At 43.3% G+C, this 9,396-nt stretch overlaps 1 long non-coding RNA gene across 1 annotated transcript; it reads left to right on the top strand.

The window, feature by feature from the left end:
• LOC116738528 lies at positions 1 to 3,922 on the top strand. The gene is made up of 4 exons (XR_004344693.1): positions 1 to 2,669; positions 2,742 to 2,900; positions 2,966 to 3,695; positions 3,764 to 3,922. It is a non-coding gene; the product is annotated as an uncharacterized LOC116738528 (long non-coding RNA).
• Positions 3,923 to 9,396: the final 5,474 nt, after the last annotated feature.

Here is a 9,396-nt window from a genome sequence, read left to right as displayed (position 1 = left end):
TCTAATCCCCTAGATCACCTATAACGATGAGCTATCGGCCGTCCGTCAGCTTCAAAAATCGAAATTGATTTTCACCCATCAAGCCAACAGGTGTCTGCATTCAAACGCCACTCAAATCCGCGTACATACTTTCCGCGTCTGACACACACACACACACACACATACTCGGCACCATAAACTCTTCACCTGCGTACATAGCGCCGCAGAAGTGGGACGATTCGAGGTGTCTTTGGCGGAACGCGGAATCGCGCGATACACATAATTGCTGCGCTGCTCGTACTTAAGGCAATTAACGAGCTGTGCGCACAGTGGGGGTAAAAAGTCGTTTCGTCGAATTGCGACGAGGACTACGTGCAATTGGCTGTATACTGTATTAGAAACGGGGAGTTTATCGACGGAAACGATTGAGGACTTTTTGGCTTTTTGGCGATGAAAAACGGAGCGTCAAGATCGAATCGATTAGAAATATTGCTTATGTGAAGACCGAAGAAATTTTACGACTGTATCATTAGTTTGCCAAATCGATGCAAACGAATGTTTCGTTAATGAATTCGCAATTTCAAAACCAACCCGGTGCAGGCACATAACGAAGATCTAGGGTAAGCTCCGCATAGGAATAGTCTAGTTATAAGCCACCGAGGCGACACAGCAGATTTACGCGTATACCCGTTCGCCAATTTTTCGACTCGCCATAATGAAGCGAGGATGCCATATACTCGTTATCGCGATTTGATACCGCAGCGCACACTTTCTAATCAGCGCGTATTACTCTGTTGAAGTCTCACTGCAGCTGTACTGTTATGTATCGTAGCTTAACGGCTCGGATCGTAAGGTAGTTTCTGACAAGTGACTACACTCCGATAGGCACAGCTCATATGCGAGTATATTACGCGGATAATATCCCCCTCGACTGTTCCACGTAGTTTCATGAATAAGCTCGATTATGCGAGGGATCTCGTTATCCGCGGCGTTTTAATAATCCATTAATTGAGCGGCTTAAGCAGACACTTTGCTATCATCCTTTTCCATAAGTGATGAGTTGCATCGATGTACACGTCGCTACAGGATGACATAAATATTCGAGTATACCTAGAGCAAAGCTCAGTATATAGTGTACCTATATCTTCAAAGGTCGCGGAAACAATGGCTTTACCGCTATATTAGCCTCGAGTGAAAATTCGCGCCTTTTTCAGCGAGTCGCGCTAAAGTTCGCGCTTTACGATTCCACGACGAGTCAAAAGTACTCACACAGACACAAGGCGTTACATATGCATATACGCGTGCAAGTGGGAAGGCGGGCAGGTTAACGGAAGGCATTGTGCGCTCGTTATAATTAATCGTAATTGAGCGTCGAGCTGTGAGCGCATTGTTAGACGTCGTCCGGCGCTAATTGTCGGGACCCAGTTCACACTGCTTTCGCGCCAAGGAGACCCATTGTCGCGCGTGTCTGACTATATAGACTAGTATGTATACGCGTGTATAATGTACATATATGAGGGATATCGCGAGCTTCGACGTTTGACACGAAAAAGTGGCGCTTTCTACGAGTAATTGGCCTGTGTGTATTATGCGCCACGCGGCTACTGTATGGAGGATCTATCCGAGATCGAGGAGATTGCGAAGAGGTAAACACTGCGCTCGAGCGAGGGAATATACTTGGTTTATGGACGTATTGGCGAAGAGACGTCGGGGACGTTGAGGGATTTACGTTGGATTTTCGCGAGAGTTGCGCACACATGGTGTTGGAGTGATATTTTGTAGTATAGGTTTTTTCTCGGAGATGCGGAGAAGAAAGAAGGTGAATATAAATAGAGCACCTATATTGATAATTAGTAGCCTTGATGATGAAATTAATCAAGAGGTAAATGTCAAATTCTGAATTTTCAAGCGTACCGAGAAAAAAGTTAATCTCGAGGAAACAATAAAGTTTGCTGATCATGAGTACACTTGGAATCACAGCAATCCGCTTTGTTAAAGAGTCAGTGTGATTTCAATTGTATGATTTTTAAATAATTCTCTGGTAAGGAAACTTTTTTCTGCGGTATAAATACACGTTTAATTTACACTCACCAGAGCTGTGTGCGAAGGATTCTTGCGGACTATTAGTTAAAACGTTCAAAATGAATCGATACGTGTTTGCTACGTTTTTAGTTTTTACGATTTTATTTCAAAATTACTACTGCGCTGAAGAAGTCGAACCGCAGGTAAGAGTTATAATAAAAGTATAATGTTTTCTGTATAACAATATTTACAATATCGTATTGAACAGAGTATGATTGAAGTATGCAGAATTGCCGTTTTAACTTGCTAATGAGATAAGTGATATAGCGTTTTTCAAATTAACTTGATTGGTTCGAGAAAGTGTAATGATTCCAATTTTAAATATTTGAACAACTGGATTTGAAAAATGAAAAAACGGAATAAATCCATCAATAAATCCATTGTTAGATTTAACAATAATTTAACCAATTGTTGACATGTTTGAATGAGACTAGTTAATTATTTACTTATGCTTTCAGGTTAAAATTAAAAGAGTACAAACCAATTTTGTAAATCCAATTTATGTTAATCCATTGTCTTTCGATCACAACATCACAAAAGAGAATGCAACCTACAATAACTTAGGACTGCATTGGGAAGTTAAAAGAGATCTTCCAACAAACCTTAGAGTAAAGCTTCTTTGATCAAGTGATTTACTAACTATGTTGTACAACACATTCTAATATTTTTCCAACTTATAGCTCATAAGTACGATATTTACAACCGATGCAAACGGTCAGAATTCCCAATTAATTATGATTGATAATACACCTGTTTGCGTGGAAAATAATCGTCGCCAACTGTTGCCAAAGATAATAGTCGTTGACTCCTCAAAACTAGGTGGCAGATGCATCAAAAAGGTAACAAATAAAGCATTACAATTTTTACAATTTGAATATCATATTAACATTACTTTGATTATTAGGGAATTTATGAGACGCCAGACATGGGTCAATTACGATTTGAACATTTGATAAAAGACCTTGCGAGCAAAAGAAAACACTACAAAGTTATTTATACATTTGGATCGCCTTTTGTTCCTATAATGATAACAACGTTCTATTCCGAATGGGGCTATTTAAATAATGAGGACTAATTATATAGGTTTTTATTTATTTTTGGTGAAGACTTATATCAGCTGTATACAAATAAATTTTACTTAAATAAACTAAAAACAATTTCTGCTTTATTATATTTCAATGGAACGAACTTACGGAAAAACTTTTTTGGCAAACACGAAATTTGCATATCGCACTCTTGTAACGACAATAAGGCTCCTTGTAACAGCGTTGATGTGATTTAAAGCGTGTAATTAAAATTTTTAATGTTTTCTTTAATCAATGAAAAGTTTTCCACGGTATATAAGAACGAAAATCATCAATGATCGACAAAGTACAGAAAGAGTTTGGAAGCGGCAATCGTTCAGTTCGAAGTTGAAAATGAGCCGATTCTTAGTTGCTGCGTTCTTCGTTATCGCGTTTTTATTCGAAAGTTACAACTGTCATGAAGATGTCGAAGCGCAGGTTAGCTATATTGAAGAATAGATTTATGTTAATCAATTGTCTTTCGAATTCAATATCACAAAAGAGAATGCAACCTATAATAACTTAGGAGTGGATTGGGAAGTTAGGAGGGATCTTCCAAACAACCTCAGAGTAAGCCTTTAAATAAGTTATTTTTTTATAACTAAAAGATATCGCGATCCAACTGAATATGCTTTCAGCTCTTTAGTGCGATATATGCAACCGATGAGAATGGCCAGAATTCCAAGCTGCTCAAGATTGATGTAACGCCCATTTGTGAAGAAAGCGACTGACGCGAATTGTTAGCAAAATTATTAGTAGTTGACTCCTCGAAATTGGGTGGCAGATGCTTTAAAAAGGTTGCCAACTACAGCATTAGCACATACGGTCATAGTATAGAATTTTTACATCATAATATTCATTACTTTGCGTATAATTTTGATTTTTCAGGCTGTTTACGAGATGAAAGACATGGGTCAGATAAGGTTCGAGCATTTGATAAAAGACCTGCCAAGCAAAGGCAAATATTACAAAGATTTTTACGTGCTTGGTTCTCCTTTCATTCCGGTTCAGATGGCAACCTTCTATTCCGAATGGGGTTACTTGAACAATTAATACAAAATACTTTATAAACGCAAAGGTAAATATATGAGCACCACCTCAAATTCGTCATTTGCAAAATGATTTAATGAGCCCAACACGTTCCATCCCTCACATCCCCAACGTCGACGTTCCTTGAAAGTCACTCCCGACATCACAGCAAAAGAATTTCGCAGCCGTTTCCAACAAATACACTCTCGGCCCGGTATTATAGTCCAGCCCGTTGGCATTTACACGCACCGACGGTCGAAACGAAACCAAGTGCACCACTGCCGCCGTCCGACCATAAATCTCGCGATGCAGGAAATTGCATTTGCCCAGGCAACACAGTTGTTGCTGCTACCGCTCGAATTAGACGTGTATACACCTTTGGAAAACTTATGCATACGCATAGTCTGTATCGGATCCGTTCGAATTTACGGTGAAGCTTCTCGTTTTCTCCTCGCGTATTATTGCTGTTCTTTTCGGGCTACCGCCGTTTTTCCTATGGGTGCTTTTTCTTATTGTAATGAGGAATATCGTTTCGAAAGAGATATGCGGTTTATCGCGCGGAAAATATATTTTACAGTCTCGTTAAAACTGTATGTAACAATTATTCGCCTCGAGAGGTTTCTTTCTTTTTTTTTAAACATTTTATCATCGTAAAGTTCGAGACATCGGGTCGAATATTAATTTACGACCGGAATCGGAGACTTCGATTCGGCAAGTTTGTACATTTTACTTTGCTCTATAAATTTTTCAATTAACTCGCTGTTTACGTTGCTGTGCACGCGACGCGATGACTATCTGAATGGGGATCTGAAGTATCGAATTAACTGATACGACGATGATACTCTTGAGTTGGATGTAAGTAGGCATCGTCGATTCAATAATTTTATGCCTTTCGATATATAACGTAAAGCCCCGATCCTTAAAGGAAGTGAAAAGGCAGTATAAAGCGTATAGTTTTCATCGAACCGAACGATAGCGCCGTTTAGCGACGAATAAATATTTATGCCTACCGGTTCGTGTGCAGCGAAATCGCTTGGGAATTTCAACGCGCTTTATATGCACTTTGTAATGCGACGGTTTATGTATACGGGAAATCGGATTTTCTCCGCGATTTTATTGGCTGTACCTTTTTTTCACAGCGGTAAAACTAGCGCGAATGATGCGAGCTTGCATTATTTGCATTCGATTATCTCGTGACACATATTTCTACAAACAACCAGTGAAAAGCAGGCATTTTCATCTTTTTCACGGCAGCAGCAGATCGAGTAGCTCCGAGAATCGGGAAATCCGATATAGCTACACGGCATAGAGAAGATCGCGTCCTAATCTGCGAGGAATCCGTGGCTCGGGCGATTAAGCTGCGGCTCGTTTCAGAAGCTACTCGCGGAATGCCGCGTGACTAATTACTCGACGCGCGGCCGACTCTATCTTTCTAGAGACGGTCCATACAGTGTCTCGTCGCTCGCCTCGTTTCCATCGACGGCTCTGAGCAGTGAGTATATGCGTAAGTACGAGATGCGAATTGACGGATTGCCGGTATCTGCGTGAGGTATTTCAGAGGTTTTTTTTTTAGGAAGAGAGAAGGGAGTAATGATCGGTGGGATCTTTGGCGCGGCTCTGATGTAAGGTATTCGATCGTTCGATGTGGTTTGGTAAAGATTCACGACAGGAAAGTTAGAAAATGCCTCACTTTAAACCAGCAACCATTGAAGTTTTCAAAAAAGCCATGGGCCAGCTCACCCCAGCTATAATTAGCCCATCGAAAGCATCCATTCACCATTACTCCATCCACCGAAAGCCTCAGCGTGCAGCACCTAATTCACTCATCAGTCCGCTCTTTCCCTAGCGATTTCATTCTATAAGCTCTCTTCCGCGTGTGTCCCACGTCTCTCGCAAGCACACCTGACCAGAGAAGAGAGAGAGAGAGAGAGAGAGAGAGAGAGAGAGAGAGAGAGAGAAGAAGAAGCTGCACCTCGGCATTTCGCGGGTCGCGCGTATTTCGGGCTACTCGTGCGCGGCGGGGCCGGATAAAAGGCCGCCGGTCGCTGCGCTCTGCCAGACGTATACCCGCTGACAAGAGTTGCCTACCTACTCCTCGCGCACTCGGCCAAGAATTCGGACACGAGCGCTAATGAGTTTAGACGCCGCCGCTGCTGATGTTGCATCCTCGCTATATACCGCTCCTTTGATTATATATATACAAATGCCGCTCGACGACTTTTCAGCTAGGCGCGAGTTTATCGCGACTAGTGTGGGCTCTCTGTGTCCGCGGCTAATTTAGCGGTTCTAATTGTTGTGTGCTGCGGATATGCGATGCGGTGACCGATTTCTTTTTTATCGTGAGCTTGAATTTATTACTGTAGATAAAATGAAGCATCACCAGTGCACCAGTTTGTAACCGTTTAATCCAAAAAGCAATAAACCTACTGAACGTACACCATCCGCAATCGCATCGCTGCACTATATCCACAGCGAGAGAAAACAACACAATAACATCCGCGCTTCGATTGTTCCCCCAGATATCACCGTCATCATCATCATCATCGCGAATCGCATTATACGATCGACCTGAAAAATCGAAGGAAAGTATACGGTGCAGTCGAGAGCATAAGCGTAGCTATACTTACACGCAGGAAAGTTAATCAAGCACACACGGAGTATATACTGCGACTTTCGAGCACGCGTTTCGCGCTTCAAAAGACTCTCTATGGCGTTATATGATAATGAGCGGAGGATTCCCGTGCGCTAGGGAAAAGTGGATCGTCCGCGGGCACGAGTAGAGAGAAAGAGAGTGATTTCTAGCGCTGACGTGGAAGAGATGATCTGTTGATGCTCTCTGGTGGATGGGGACTGGGATGAATTCGATGGATGAGTTTTCGCGGGGACGATGATTGCTTGCTTGATGGGTGGAAATTACTCGACGTGTTCGGATGATTGTATGCTAATGGACGATTTATTCGGCTGATCCTGTGTAATGGGAGAAAATGAAGCGGCTTTCCTGGTCGATAAGTGTCAATCGAATCGTAGAATTCACAGTTAAATCCATTTCCTTCCTCTGATCATAAACAGAGCACAGTATTGAAAAACGTGTATCATTCCAGTCCACGACCACGACGTTTACTGCGTTTAAATCGAAGCTAGCTCAGCTACGTGGCTTTTCACTGCATATTCAAATCGGAGTAAATCGTCCGGCGCGCGTACATGCATGTGCAGGCAATTTCGTAGCGGGTTTTACGGCGCGCGCTACTGCCCGAGTTTTGTGATTAGTTGAGTTTCGCTCGGCGGACTTTGGTTTCACTAGTAATTTTCTCTCTCTCAAGGTTGCGCAGTTTTCTTCGCTCTTTGAAAATTGGATTTTCGGACTCGCGATACACTGCAGTGATCGATTCTTTAGCGGAAGATAATGGGGTGTCGAGTATGTCGATCGTATACACTTTTGATTTACGCTCCGAAATATTCAATTTTCCTCTACGTTATACCGAAGCTCGAGACGGCCGCTAACAATCGCATCAAGCAAAACAATGCAGCAGCGAGTCTATTCGCGAGAGACAGAGAAATACGATCGTTAGAGATGCGAGTCGCGATCGAACATTGCCGCGGCGCAACATTAAACTCTCTCTCTCTCTCTCTCTTTCTCTCTCTCTCTCTCTCTCTCTCTCTCTCTCTCTCTCCCGAAGCGACAATTTATGGTTCCGCTCTGTCGCGCCGATTCTATTTATACGCATAGAGGAACGCACTAGCCCATCGCCGCAGCTTCAATGGCAGCGACCTCTTATACACACGAGAGTCGGGGCAGCACACCGGGTATCGCATCGAATTATTTTACACACGAGCAGCGCTGCAAAATTATCATCAAATCGAATATACCCTGTGATTAAACGTACAGCGATGCTGTGGTCTGAAATTACGAAAATAGCGTAATTGATTTATGCGTTCGTATATGCCACTTGTATCTTTTAATAATTATGTAATAATTTCATTGGGTGTTACATATGGCACCTGCAGCGCCAAGTGGAACCGGTTATCGGCTAGTTTAATAAGTTTTCGAATGCGAGCTTTCTGTCGGTGCATTTTAAGAGCTTCATTACCGCTGATAGATAGTTCGAAATCGAAAACACGATTTGTACTGCGAACGCGGAAACGAGAGGGAAAATTAGTCGGCGATTATGTTTACAGGCTCGCGGTCGTTTCGGCTGGCCGTTACAAAGGCTATTTGGCGCGTCGTCGACTCGGAACCGTCGCACTTCTTGCAGCTCGTTGGGGACGCAATGAACGCTCGGGCCAAGAAGCACCGGGGACAAATAAACCTTTACAGTCTACGATCAACAATCTCAAAAACACTTTCATCCATACCCTCCTCGATCCCGAGTGTAAAAATCCTCGCTAAAGCCACTCAATCAATCGCTAACTAAAAACCCAATTACCGTAATCACCCCCCTCGCGCGTTTCCCTCAATTTCGCTCTCCTCTTCCCTCGGAACATCTCTCGTCCACATCCGCGATTTAGCGTCGGCGCCCTCGGCACATCGCAACAAAAGCCGCAGCGAAAGAGAGAGATTCGTGACGTTGATGTCCGAAGTGGAGGCTTTAAGCAGCGGGATAATCACCGGGCGCGTAGAAAGAGAGGGAAAAGACTATTGCTGCGCGCACGACGCGCAAAGTAAAAGAGAGGTCGGAGGGAACTATGCAAATTGGCTTCGGGGGGGGGGGGGAAGAGGCCAGTTTAGTTATCGACTCGTATTTCTGTTCCTCCGGAGGTTGTATTCATGCTCGAGAATTTCTGGATTCGCCGGCTTTTCTGCGCCCGAGAGAGAGAGAGAGAGAAAGGAGAGAGCTGTATGTGTGTGTGGATACGCGATTGTCGAGGAATCCCAGTGGAATTGATGGAAGAGGTGGATTTTAATGGGCTTAGTTGCGCCGCGCGCTTGCCCTTCTCAACGCTGTCTATGAATTTTGAATTTCGCGCCAAAATGCATCGACGATTGTTCCGCAGTGACGAGGTAATAAACTGGCGTGTACGACGATCAAATTTAAAAAAAAAGAAAGAAACTTCCTGTGTACAGCCTCGAGTTCCCGAGGTAAACACCGCGCCGATCAGTTATCCTCTCTTAAACGCTCGACTTACCCCGCCGCCGCGTGGACAGCCTTGTACACACATCAGCGCCGAGTCTCGGTGTTGTATACAAACTCCGAAACACGAAAGGATGATTTTTTCTCGCTTCACACCAATCAGCCGTTATACA

The sequence above is a fragment of the Nasonia vitripennis genome, chromosome 3, assembly GCF_009193385.2.
Source record: "Nasonia vitripennis strain AsymCx chromosome 3, Nvit_psr_1.1, whole genome shotgun sequence".
In the NCBI taxonomy this organism is placed as follows: domain Eukaryota; kingdom Metazoa; phylum Arthropoda; class Insecta; order Hymenoptera; family Pteromalidae; genus Nasonia; species Nasonia vitripennis.
The sequence above is the reverse complement of the archived record's forward strand: the minus strand, read 5'-3'. Positions and strand labels throughout refer to the sequence as shown.